Genomic DNA, 14,725 nt, shown 5'->3' on the forward strand with positions numbered 1-14,725 from the left:
AAAGAAGATGAAGTCATTCATATCTGACTAAATATGAAGAATCTTTAGAGGTAGGCAACTTATGAGTAAAGTGCATTTTTTTCCAATATCATTTTAATTATCATTCACACTTTTACACGTTTGATGATAAATTTATAGAAGTCAAGATCAAGTAGTGATCAGGGGTTCATCACCTTTTCATTTTATATCTGGTTAATCTCTGATAACTTTTCTCAAGTGACGTGGTGTAGCATCATAAGGCGTTGTGCAGTATCAAATGTTATGCACAAATAGGTACCTAATGGTGGGTTTAAGGATGTTGCAGCAGTCCAAGTTCTTTCATTTTCCTGATTATAACTGCATTTGCATAATGTATGAATTCAAACATTATTGCTGTTAAATAATGCATAAATATTCTCTCATGCTGAAATATGTCTACTTCCTCTCCATGAATTCTGTTGAGTATATCCTTCAGTTGTTGTTCTAGTTACAATGTACTTGGAGATCCAGATACATCAGAACCGTGACTGGGGGTAATGTCATAGCCAGAAAAATGCATATTCTCAGAACTGTAAATGAAGTATACATTATTAAGTGTGCCAGGTTTTTCCCTCTTCGGGGTGCATTATATTCGGAATCTAACGTTTTCTATTTTAAAAATGGCAAATACTTCCTTGATCACCTGATAATTAGAAAAAATTTGCATGTCTAATACAAATGTCCTGGAAGTTCTCAGAAAAAAAAAAAAAAAAAAAAAGACAATTTTTTCTTTGTTTTCTTCTGCTTTTCCAAAGCTAAATATAAATATGAACATGATCATATACTTTAGAGATTTTCTTGCATACTAGGAAATACTACCTAAATTATTAGAGGCAATGATAATTGGTATGAACTCCCACTTCAACTTTACAGCTCTCAATTTTCCATTTAGTGTACGCTCTATGATTCTCTTATGGAAACCACAGCTGCTTCTTTGTTTTATAAAATATATGTTTAAAACAAAATATGAATGTTTATTTCTAAATATATTGTCTATTTTTCTTTCCCAAAAAGATGACTTGCCTTTCCAATTCCCTTTGACTTGTAAAAGAGATATAGCCTAGGACTTAATTTAGAATCGACTACAGTAGATTCTCTTGTCTTAGTCTATTTTCTATTTACTGCTAGTATGAAATAATCAAGTGATCAAAACAGACCACGTTTTAAAAATTGTATCTTATTTTATGATTCAACATTATGATGCCAAAAGATATCTATCCCCATATTACGATTGCCGTAATGTTACTCACACACATGCAATCACATACACATATGAACAGAGTCTATTTTCTCTGTCAGATGGATTTTCTGTCACTTCCCTATTCTATCCTCTACTTACTACTGCTGATAAAATGGTGTGATGCATTCAAATGTCTAATAAAAAAAGGATGTGCCTTTAAAAGAATGCATTTTAATCCTAAGTATTTCATCACAAAAAGATAGCTCTGAAATGCATCATAAGAACTTCAAACTTTTAAATGAAAACTTCAAATATATTTTATTTGAAAATTGAATATACCTGTACAATAAACAAAATAAAATGGACTGTGACATTGCTTGTCAGTTTCACACATGGAACTCCCAAACAAATATTTGCTAAAGAAATCAATTTCATATACAACAAGGCTGTTCATTAAATATTTTCCACTTTGCCATAGATTGTATGCAATGGAGCTATCAAAGCATGAGATAAGAGCTGCAGAGCCCTAGCTCTGGGCACTTCAGATTTAGAGAGCACAAATTTTCAGCACAAAAACTTGAACCAAATTTGTTTCTTTCTCAACCTCCTTAATGAGCAATTCTAAAGCCCATGGAGCAATTGATTTAAAAACAACAACAATAGGAAGCAGACCACTGGGCATGGAGATCCAAGGACACCTTCCACTGGGGAGATTGTGGCTACAATTTGGAAGTTTTAAACTCCTGCCCATTTCTCTGCATAGTTTATGCCCATAGGAATGTTGCCTACCTAAATCTTAGTAAACAGAGGGAACTGCTTAAAGCTGCATGCTCAAACATTAGATTATCTTCAATGGAAAAGAGGTTTTATAAAAACTTCAACCCAAATTCCACTTGCAAACCCATGGAAAGAGAAGACCCAACATCCACCACATCCTCAGATCCACCGGACAAACCCCCAGCATTAAGTAGCCAAAAGAATTGGGACTTCAGCATTTTACTCTTTTTTTTTTTGGAGGCTGGATCTCACTCTGACACCCAGGCTGAAGTGCAGTAGCACAATCATGGCTCACTGCACGCACAAATGCCCATGCCCAAGCCATCCTCTTGCCTCAGCCTTCTGAGTAGCTGGGTCCACAGGTGTGCATTTTACTTTTATCAACTATAAAAACTTGATTCAACCAACCAAACGGCATAAGACTTGAGGGAGCATTGTTGTTTTTATTGAGGTATATTAAATAGTACAAATAAGTTTGAAACTCAAATTGCTTCTGTGAGAATGCTATGGAAACATGGGAAGTTCTGCAAGCTTTGTCAATCTTTCATCTTGGGTGTTCCCAGAACCTTGAGACTGTTTTGTCAGCCTCTCCACATTCATTCAATTTGGTGACATTTTCTCTACCTTGCAAAGTCCCTCAACCAAAAGAGCTTATTAGTAGAATAAACCTTTTGAAAGACACTAAATTTCCTCAAGGTGCTAGAAAACCACACATAACGTGAGTCTATTGATTGCAAAATTACTCCGTGAGGTCTGAATATTGTGCCGGGCCCTAATGTCCCAATTGCCTGCACTGACAAGTATTCCTGACTCAAGGTCTTGGGAAGATCAAAGCCCTGGTGACACTTGCACTCCCCATGCTGTCTCCCTTCTCGCCCTGACTATAGGTCCAATCTCCAGCTCTTACTCATTTAGGCAGTTTCTCTAAGGCTGAGACAAAGGAGTGTTTAATCAGAAAATGTATTAACTAATTGGTGAAGCCTATTATAAAAATCTCCCTAATTACTCTGTGGTGTCAAGAAAAAGGGCCTGTCAAGAGAGTATCAGTGCTACAACAGTGACAGCAAAAAGCAACATTTGGAAGTGCTCCTCCCTTGGGCCTTTTCTTTGATTTTTGCCTTTAATACTGATAAGAAGTGACAGTAGTTGGATAAAACAATCAAAACTTGAGTTGAAGAGCTTATAAACCTTCTGACACTTCAATAAACCAAAAGCCGATATGAAACTAGCAGAATGGTTTTATTTTAACTCTGGCTAGCCACACACCACAGACATGACATCCATTTGCAGAGCTCTGAGCTATCTCCTTGATATAATATTTTACTAACTCTCATTTCACATCTTTTAAATAAGAAATAAATGCTAAATTCTACCAAGAGAAATAAAATCTTTTATAATCTTTTAGACAGTTGTTGTCATCCCTCAGGAGAGCTTTATGCCTGCTGCTAAATGTCTACAAATCAATATTTAATATTTTGAAACATGAAGTCTTAATTATCTATCTCCCCTTTAAGCGTGAAACCCATACTGAGTGAAAATAAAACCATTTGTTGGCTGATGGATTGATTGCCACTTATTAGCACTTTTTTGATCTGCAGGTCAGATTACAGGGCTTCATTCCAGACACATACTATCATACCTTATCATTTATGCCTTGACGTATGAATGAGTAGAACAGAATATGGTAACTCAGGGCTGTGTGAAGATCTTTTTCACTTTGGTTTATTGGAGTAACACTGACAAATTAAGAAAGAAATAATCTTCAAGTCATAACCATTATTTGTGTTCCAGACAGACTTTTTACTCTTAGGTACAATAACAATACAAATTCTAATGCCCTATGTACAAACTAGAACATAAAAGAGAATTTTGTATATCTCTCCCTACCAAGGAGGAAGGGGGAAATTGTATGATCTTGATCAATTGTGTGATATTACAAAAGCCCCAATTTTAAAGGGGGAAAACCCATGGGCTTCTGTGTACCTTTCTCCTGCCCACACTTGACCAGAAGCCTTAACTACAACAGAGCTGAACCCTGAGCAGGTCTTCTGCCTCTAGGAGTAAAGAGGCCACAACTAGATTGGTAATAAGCTGAATTTTCTTGGTTGTATTTGTCCAAAGCATAAGCAGGAGCTTCCTGAAATGAAACACATAGTTAAGTGGGGAAAGGCTTTGTCCTCATTCCAGAACCTGTGAATGTGACCTTATTTGGAAAAAAAGGGTCTTTGCAGATGTAATTAAGTTAAAGACCATGAGATGAGATCATCCTGGATTATCCAGGTGGGCCCTAAATCCCATGATAAATGTCCACATAGGAGTCACACAGGGTAGACGCACCCAGGGAGAAAGAGGAGAAGGTCGTGTGAAGACAAAGGCAGAGGCTGGAGTTATGCAGCCACAAACCAAGCCATGCCTGGAGCTACCAGTGGAGTAGGCAAGGAAAGATTTCCCCCAGAGCCTACAGAGGAAATGCAGCCCATTTGACTCCTTGATTTTGGACTTCTGGCCTCCAGAACTGTGAGAGAATAAATTTCTATTGGTGTAAGCTATAAAGTTTGTGGTTATTTGCTGTGGCAACCCTAGGAATACACATGGCATGAACACAAGAAGACTTAATGGGGAGCTTGTGAGGTAGACAAGCGCAGTGACAAATGAACTGTACTGACTGGTCCTGAATTCAGCTGGGAAGAGAGTTCAACAAGTGTTTAGAGGCTTTCCTCAAATTACATCTTTCTTGCTTACCTTGATTTCTCTATCATTACCACTTTTTGGTCCTTTTTCCGTGTAAATGCACTACATGCCTATACTATAGAATAATGTGATTGTATAGCTTGGGTTTGCACATCAGTTCAGCCACTTAACCTTAATCATCACTTAATCACTCCGAGCCTGTGTTCTGTTATTTATAAGAAGAAGATAATAGTATCTCCTTACAGGTCTGTTGTAAGATTACAGATATATTTGTAAAGTATTTAATACAGTGCCTGGAATACAATCAATGCGCAATAAGTTACAGAAAAAGAAGCTGCTTTTTCCTCTACACAAGAACAGTAGTGTGTATTAAATTTGGACAGTATTAAATGTGGACATCATTCTGGTTATAAACTCCAGAAGAATGGGAAGCCTATCTTTTAGATGTACCTAGCACAAAGTTGGTGTTAACAAATGTTTTTAAATGAATGTTGTCACCAAGCTTGTGGCAATTTCTATGTCAAATTACATTCCTTCCCACCCTTAAAACTCTACTTGTCTCCATTATAGCATTTTACACAATTGTTTGGTTCCCATCATTCCAAATTAATTCCATTAAGCAAGTCCCTAACCTTATAATACAGTGATGAAGGTGGATCTTATCTTCAATTCCAAATTCATCCAACCTCTAAATCTTATGCCATCTCCAATTTAGGACCCTATAATGGAAACCATATTAATTCCAACTCTGTCTGGCTCTCTCAGCCCATGTGCTTAGTTTATTTTATCTCTTACAATTTCAAATCAAGAAATATAAGCTTCTATTAAGCAAGTCCTTTTACTGCCTCCCCAAGTCTAGCCTCTACGTTGACTTAAGCTCTTTGTCATATTTGATTGATTGCCTTGTTCCTCCCATCTACCCATCAATCTCCATGCACCTGAATGCCCCTATCAAGTCATCCCTGATGCCTCCATTCATATTAATCTCCTTTTAAAAATTTCTTTTACAGTGTCTGCATGGCATATTGCATAGATTATAGTTCTTTTCATGATAGTACCTCACAATTTAACATTTAGTTTTATCTGCATGTGATATACATATAATTCCAATATAAAATCTGCTGCTAATATAATTGTATAGATAGATAGATATACACGTATTTTTACATGTATACACACACACATATATACACATACACACATGTGAGTGTAGCTTGTCCAAGTAATCATACATACTCTCTGCAGAAGCAGTCCACATCTTTAACACGCATTAATTTTGTATTACGTAGTTCATAACATAGATATTAGGCCCTCAACAACTATTTTTTGATTGATCCTAGATCAGACACAACTTTATTGTCCAAAAAAACCCAATAGAAACAAAAAATTGAATTGTATTTGCTTAATTTTTTAAATCAATTTTCCATCTTTAGTATTTTATGAGTTATTTTTATTTAAGCAAGTAGGAGAATTTTCCAGTGCCAACCCATCTGTTCCTCCTCTTGACTTTGAAGTGGTCGTCAGGCTAAATTGGTAACATCTTTCATCCTGTGGCAACGCCCCCATGTTGTTGCAGGCATGCAATTCCGATTTCATTGCCCTATTGAGCCAAAGGCAAAGAGAGGCAACAAGAGATAAATCCCTTCAAAAACTCAATAAGTTTTAATAATAGCTAACAGACACAGAATACTACCCACCATAGAAATGCTTAATTGCTCTTTGTCATTAAGTTGGCTCTAATGATAAAGGCTCTTTGTGAAGGTCCCTTCCCCTTTGGTATTAAACTGTGAAGAATTGGACCGGAAGGGCTTTTGAATACCCACCCACCCCCAACACACACACACACACACACACACACACACACACACACACACACATTCTCTCTCTCTTTCAGCTATCACTGCCCTGAAATAATCTAAACAAGGAGGAAGCCAGTCTACTTACAAAGTTCTCAAGGGAAGGAATCTCAGTCATTCTAGATAATACACCACAGTGTTTCAAAATCTTCATCTGAGCCAGTTCTACCCTATGTCTTCCAAATCACTCCTGTTTCACTTTAAATGCAATTTATCTTAGGCTGCCCTCTATGGAGACCAAAAACAAATTAACAATATAAGAGTGGGCCTGAAAGTAATAGAATAGGAGACCATTGCTTCTCTCGGGGATGTTAAATTTATTCCTACATTTCATTACAATATTCAAAGAAAAAATACAAGTGAATTTACAGAGAGGATTCACTTGTGCTGTGGTCATTACAGTAGGTTTTTTAAAAGCTCTTTTTCTCCCAGAAGAAATCCACTAACTGAACATAAGGACAGCAAATGATTTTTATCAAGTTGAAATGTGGAGAAGAATTAGAGAATGTTAAAAAAGCATATATTGGAACATAAAATGATAGAACCACATTCATATTTAGCCACTAATCCATGTCCACTAACTTTCTCTTGCTTTTTTATTTTCCTCTGGAAATTTAACGGGGGGGCGGGGGGGTCACACATTTGACAGCAATTTTCCTATGAATTATAAGAAAACTGAGGCAAATATGTGGGACAGAGGCCAGATCTAGGAGAAGCTACAACACTATAAAAACATTGTTTCTAATGCTTCTCTTTCCTCCCTCTCCACCACCTGTTAAAAGATAAACTAAGACACATTAAAATTTTAGAGAGTTTATTTGAGCAGACAGCAATTCATGAATCAGGCAGCTCCAGACTGTGGGCCATTTTGAGCTCTACTGAAGAAGCAGCATGAGGGGAAGGCTCTTATAAACTAAAGCAAGGCAAAGAAAATATTTGATTGGTTGAAGTGGAGCAGTTGCCTTATTGGGATCATTCCAGTGGAAAGTCCCTAGTCAGAGGTTAGTTGGCACCTTTTGATTGGTTAAGCCTAAAATAGTGGAAAGTCACTAGTTAGGGGTAATTGGTGGTCCTAATTGACCTAGAATATGAAAGCTTACACTGATTTGGGTTTCACGTTGCTTACTTAACACAGGGCACTAGAGCTGCCCCAGTCTAGTGGTCTTTCAACTAATTATTTTAGCATACCTCAGACTCTACTCAACATTCTCATTGCTTTTTTGGAGAAATAAGTAAGATTAAGTAAGAGTTCAAAGCTCATACAAAGTGCCTGGCTTTAGTACCACTCAATAAATACCATTTTTCAGATTATTTTCTTAAATCCTTAAGCCTACTCTGTGAGATAGATGCTATTATTAGGCAACTTTTACCAATGAGGAAAATGTGGCTCAAAGAGAGTAAGCAATTTATCTAACTCACTGAGCTAGTCAATGCTTTACCTACCGCACTACATTGACTCTATGGCAAAAAGGTGCCAGAATACTCTAGCCTTGTTTCCTTCTCTTTTACCTAAGGTGGATGCAGTCCTATGAATAGCTATAGCCTTGCTTCAGAAACTCTACATTCATAATTGGTTTGCAAAGACTGAGGTAGAGATGGAGATCAGCTCCAATGAAAAAGAAATATAGAGAAAGTCCTTCCTTTCCCTGCCTCACCTACATTGCTGCTTAGCACCATGGTCGCCAGAACCAACCAACAGAATCTGGTAAGCCAACCACTTGGTCAGATTCATCAAACCACTGAAACTGTGGGCCTTCAGGCAGTCCCATCAGTTTGTAGAGTTAAAGAGTATTAAAACTAGGAGGCACCTCGGGGGACAAATAATTGGACCTCCTCATCTTACATATGAAAAAACAGGCCCAGGGTTTAAACAAACCTCCCACAATCCCAGAACCAGTATGTGGAAGAACCTGGTCTTGAACTCAGGTCTTTGGACAAGACTCAAAAGATGGACTCTTACTTTATCATATCTGTAGTAGCTGTAGCCTTGATTTGTCATCCCCCTGCCATCCCTTGATAGCAAAATGATCATAGTTTCTACTTACAAAATTCCTTCCACTTCAAGCCAAACATTATGATATCGTGATACTTTTCTAGAGTTGTAATTCTTTGTAGACGCATTTGTGTTTCTGCTATATATGTTCATTACTTTTCAACATCTAAAAACCAACTAGGATATAAGTCCTTAAAGATAGACTCTGTGTCTATTTTTCTCTTTGTGTGTTTTACTCTTTTCCTCACCCTATAATATACTGCAGTTCTCAAATCCACCCAGCAGGCTATTCAAAGACACCTTGCATGGCAAGATTCTCCTTTTATAAATATGAGATCTGAGACTTGTGTAAAAAATTACTGTTTTCATGACTAGAGGAAATTTTGCTTCCATGGACTTTTTTTTTTTTTACTAGTGAAATAACTTTTCAAATTCTATGAAAAAATTTAAAACCAATGAAACAAAAACACACCAGTATTCCAAGCTGCTACAGATTGAATACTTATGTTCCCCCTACATTCAATTGTTGAAGCCTAACCTGAATGTGATGGTATTTGGAGGTGGCGATTGTAGATGTGGATTAGGTTATGAGGGCTGAACCTTTATGAATGGAATGAGTGCCCTTATAAAAGTTGCCCTAGAGTGTTCTCTCCTTCCTTTTACCACCTGAGGTGACAGCAAGAAGACAGCTGTCTATGAATCAGGAATGGGTCCTCACCAGACAGCAAATCTGCCAGTGCCTTGATCTTGAACTTCCCAGCCTCTGGAACTGTGAGAAATAAATTTCTGTTGTTTATTACCACCCAGTCTGTGGTAGTTTATTATAGCCGCCCAAACAAAGACATGATCCAAATATCCAAGACAGCTCCTTTTCCCAAAGGCCATTCATATTAGTGAATCATAACGGTCAGAATTACCACCCATTAACATTTTGACCGTTCACTTGGTGTGAGGCTCCGAGTGTTGCTTGCAGCCACCACCACTATCATCTCTACAGTATCCCAAGTCCCATAATCAGTCTCAGGACTTCCTAAATAGAACACGATTCTACTTTAATCATAATCAGTAGAGAGAGTTCAGGCTCCACAATTACTTTTAATGCCATTTTCTTGACAAATGTGCATTAAAGATTTGTTTAAATTTTGCTGTGCGAACAGCTCACAAATGAACATGAACTTGCTTAAATATCAAGAGTTGGGGTTGAATTTCAAAAATGGGCAATGAATAGGGGGAAAAAACAGTGATTCTGTACAGTGATTCTGAGAGCAGGAAAGGCATGCCATAGCTATTTCTTTTGTCATAGGGCAAATAAGTCATTATTTATTATCAATACATGATTATTAAATATAAAATACCTCTCTCCATTAGGTCTGAGTCTTCAGAATATAATTTGACCCTTTTAAAAAAATTCACATGAAGTCCTTGGCTAACACAGACATATTTAATGCCTGTTTTGTTTCAGTTCTCATTACAAAGGCTACTATTGTCAGAGATATAATATAATTCCTACCAGAGGACTTAAGAAATAAGATTTAAAACAGGCCAGGGACTTAGTCATCCATATCAGATTTTCCAAAATGTCCAAAAAATTAATCAGTTCATCCTACACTACAAGAAGAGCATCAGTACTAGCTCATGAATTATGGAGCAGTTAGTCCAACTCTCAAAACTGAAAGTTTCTGGGGCAATTCATTAAGAAAAAGATCAATTTGTAAAATCCTGGAGGTTATTAACTTGTTTAGAAGCAGCCGACAAAATTTGTCATGTCAAACCAATTCCCTTTTCTTCTTCAGCCGGGGGAGGTGAGAGGTGGCATGAAAGATGCAAAGGAGATGGTTTACTCTATTCTTAATAAGGTTTTGGATAAATCAACATATTGACCAACAACTAATATGTTGTTTGGTTAATTTTAGGGACAACCAAACCACAGAAAGTGATACGGTAACAAATAAGAGAATCAATCCTTCGCCCAATATTTATTGAGTTTCTGGAAAGTACAAGGCACCCTGCTAGGCAATGTGTGGGAGACAAAGAAAGTCAGACAGCTGCTCTACACTCAAGACGATTAGCGTGTAGCAGGAAAGGCAGTGTTCATCAGCACTACTAGGCATAAGGCCCTGGAGATAGTTAAGCATTATAGAATAAGGTTAAAAACCTGGACCCTTGAATCAGAACATCTAGCTGTGAACCCTGGATCTGTTATTTACTAATAGCATGAACTTTGGAAAGTTATATGACTGTTGCTGTTTAATTTCCTCATCTGTCAAATAGTGGTGATGACAAGGTTATGTACATGATAGGGTATGGTTAGTATTAAATGAGTTATCACATGTAAAACACTTAGAATAGTGTGGGAAATTCAAGGAGAGACATTACTTGCCATGGTAGATAGTTTTGAAAGGGAGGAGGAGGAGAAGGATGAAGTAAGCAAGAGGAATAAGAAAGACATGTTGAAGATGCAGCATTTAAGCTGATTCAAATAGATAGGACTTGGACATGCAGAGATTGAGATAGACAAAGGCTGCGGTTTACATAAATGCTAAATTTGTTTAGTAATAACAAATACACTAATGTGTAAAATAGATTTCTGTCATATCACTGAATAGTCCAATTTTACTACATCAAAATGTCCATAAAAGATAGAAATGACACACCAGGGCCTGTTGGGGGGTGGGGGGCTGGGGGAGGAATAGCGTTAGGAGAAATACCTAATGCAAATGATGAGTTGATGGGTGCAGCACACCAACATGGCACATGTATACCTATGTATCAAACCTGCACGTTGTGCACGTGTACCCTAGAACTTAAAGTATATTAAAAAAAAAAAAAGACAGAAATGAAAGACAAAAATAAGGACTCATTTACATGGGCATCATTATGAGGGCCTGGAAATCAAGGAAAATTAAAAAGAGAAAAAGGGTAAAGAAAAGAGAAGGGGTACCCTGAGCAGCTCAGAAAAAGAAAGAAACACACACACGCACGCGCGCATGTATAGCAAGAAGACGGAAATTAGAGTAGAAAAGATTATTTCTATTTCAATTTTATACTTATTCATTTTTCCTTTGTTTAATAATAAATGTCTGACTTCCATCAAAAGATAACAGATATCCAGGCTGGGCGCAGTGGCTCATGCCTGTAATCCCAGCACTTTGGGAGGCTGAGGCGGACATTCAGGTCAGGAGCGTGAGACCAGCCTGGCCAACATGGTGAAACCTTGTCTCTACTAAAACTACAAAAATTAGCTGGGCATGGTGGCACACCCCTGTAATCCCAGCTACTTCGGAGGCTGAGGCACGAGAATTGCTTGAACCTGGAAGGCAGAGATCATGCCATTACATTCCAGCTTGGGCAACAGAGCAAGACTCTGTCTCAAAAAAAAGAAATAAATAAAGATAACATTCAAACTAGTATAAGCCCAAAGGGAAAGTTGATTCTTAGAAAAGAATTGTAATCCAATGACTCCAATGGCAAGCAGTGCTGCCAGGATGCAGAAGGTAAAGTGCTATTGGGGGCTAAGGGTGCTCACTTATTCTCTCAATGATACTTCCCTTTCTTCCCTCTCTCTCTCAGAGTGAGATGGCAGTCTCCAGAGAGGTGTATATGGACTGGTCAGTCAGCCCCCATGGATTCTGTAAAGTCTACCCATCTGTTCTTCCCCATCCAGAGCCTTGTACAAAGCTGGACACCCAGTAGACCAGGAGTTGTTGCTGGAGGAGATCGCTGCAGGATTTGGCCCCTGCTTGTTTAGAACCCTTCCCTGCTTCCACCTTGTATCTAGAAATAAACTTGGCATAAATTGCCTACTCAAATAAATAGACTTACAATTTATATGGAAGCCTTGGTTTACTCCAATTCTTGACATGTAATCTTTAAATGGGATGCTTTTCTTTCTTCAATATGAGAAACGTGTATGTTTGAAGAGGTAGTTTTCTTGATTTTAAGGGAAACCAACACCTGTGTTATAAGTCGGAGACAGCTAGCTTCTTCAGGAAGTATGCCCCTGTGTCAGAGGTACACTGTAGGCGCTCTTTCCTGATTCCACTCCTCAGATATACAATGTTTCAACCACTTACTGTTCTTACATAGTCCATATTAGAAGCTGTGAGATCTTTTCTTTATCCCCATCACAGATTCTATGCTCAGATTTTAAAGAAAAGAAACCCTCTTCCCACTAGCAAGTCACATCTACCGCCACAGTAACACATTTCCCTCACGCTGCCTGAGGAAGTGACTGAAGCAATATTGAGGTGGCCACCATGACAGTCAGATGTCAGCAGTCACTGTCTGCACATTCAGCCAAGTTCCTGCCAGAAGATCCAGCTGAATGGGACTGTTCACCCGCCCTGCGCAACCACAAACAGTCAATATTTAAATGTACCTAATTTCCCTGCAGGTACAGAGAGAAACTAAATTATGAAGCCTCAGAAGCAACACAGATGGCAAACTCTGACAAAATGCAGGGTTCACCATGCTAGTTGCCTTGGTTAATACTGAGTGTCAACTTGATTGGACTGAGGGATACAAAGTATTAATCCTGGGTATGTTTGTATGGCTGTTGCCAAAAGAGATTAACATTTGGGTCATTGGGCTATGGAAGGCAGATCCACCCTTAATCTAGTGGCACAATCTAATCAGTTTCCAGTGAATATAAAGCACGCAGAAAAATGTGAAAAGGAGAGAGGAGCCTAGCCTCCCAGCCTACATCTTTCTCCCATGCTGGATGTTTCCTGCCTTCAAACATCAGACTCCAAGTTCTTCAGTTTGGGGACTTGGACTGGCTCTCCTTGCTCCTCAGCTTGTAGGCAGCCTACTGTGGGACCTTGTGATCATTAAGTCGATACTTAATAAACTCCCCTTTATATGTATATACTATCCTATTAGTTCTGTCCCTCTAAGAGAACCCTGACTAATACACTAGTTCTTTGTACAACGTTTAAGGTGTATTGTGCACCTGAGTCTGAACACTCTTCATTCCTATATATTTTGCCCTCTCAAGGTATCCCACATACATATACTACCTTAAAATCCAAGCTAAGAATCCTGAAATCACACAGAGAGTTTATCTTTGTTTGACTCCTTTTGCTCCAACTTTACATCCCATGGGAGAAATATATGCTGATGTGAGGCACTACTCCAGCACATTGAAAACTGATCTGGAATCTTTCTGAGCTTTGTCCTGCCCTTCGCAATAGTCAGGCTTTCTGTTGACAGCTCCTTCTTCACCAATACTCGGCAGCTATTGAGACTCCTTATTCTATGTACTTTGCTGTCTAGAGCCCTATTAACCTCAGATTTATTAGCTTTTTTTTTGTCAACCACTTACACTGCCAGCCTCCCAAGAGGAGAACACATCACAAAGCAAAGAAACTCTAAGAGACACATACATAGAAAAATATCTCAAATAGCAAACATTTACTGAAAGCAGGAAAGTCAGATGATAGCACTTGAATAACCCTTCTCTCCCACAAGAACATTCTATAGATACACTCATGGAAGTTGTGCAAATAAATCTCATTATGCTGCTGAAGTACAGAATTATTGTCTCTCTGAGAGTACTGAGATGAAGCTGAGAATCTTCACAAATTTACTGGTCTGGCTCCAGACACATGCTAGATTATATTTATCAAAATGAATGGATTTTAAAGTGAGTCCAAAATAGATTCTTTCAAAAATCTAAGACTTTGCCTCAGAGGGGCTTCTTTTTTTAAATTCTGTCCTGTCTCTGGCTTCAAGAGAGGAGGCTATGAGGGAATAGTTATTAAAACAAAGAGAAAAAGGTAATTTGACTTAAGTTACTGAACCAGAGAGCTGCCAGATGTCAATAGAGGCAGCAGAGGTTACTAGCAGCTAGGGACCAGAAATAGACATTAGAGCAAATGTATCCATAGAAAATGCCTGAAAAGTCCATTCGGAGTGATTTTGAGATCCCTAGATGGAACCACTCCTGGCTGACCAGACTAGGCAGCTGCTTCTTTGGTCGGTTCCACAGACACATTCTTCATAAGTGTCATGTTCCTAATTACTCCACTTTAATATATCAGTCTGATATATGCAGCTCAGTTTAACCATAAGACCAACCAAAAGGGACATAAGTGAACACAGCTTTCCACTGGATTCATTTTTCACCCAGGTCATACACAAGGTGTTACACACACACACACACACACACACACACACACACACATTGTGAATACTCAATATAGCTAATAT

Source organism: Rhinopithecus bieti, unplaced genomic scaffold (assembly GCF_001698545.2).
Source record: "Rhinopithecus bieti isolate Rb0 unplaced genomic scaffold, ASM169854v2 scaffold_1887, whole genome shotgun sequence".
In the NCBI taxonomy this organism is placed as follows: domain Eukaryota; kingdom Metazoa; phylum Chordata; class Mammalia; order Primates; family Cercopithecidae; genus Rhinopithecus; species Rhinopithecus bieti.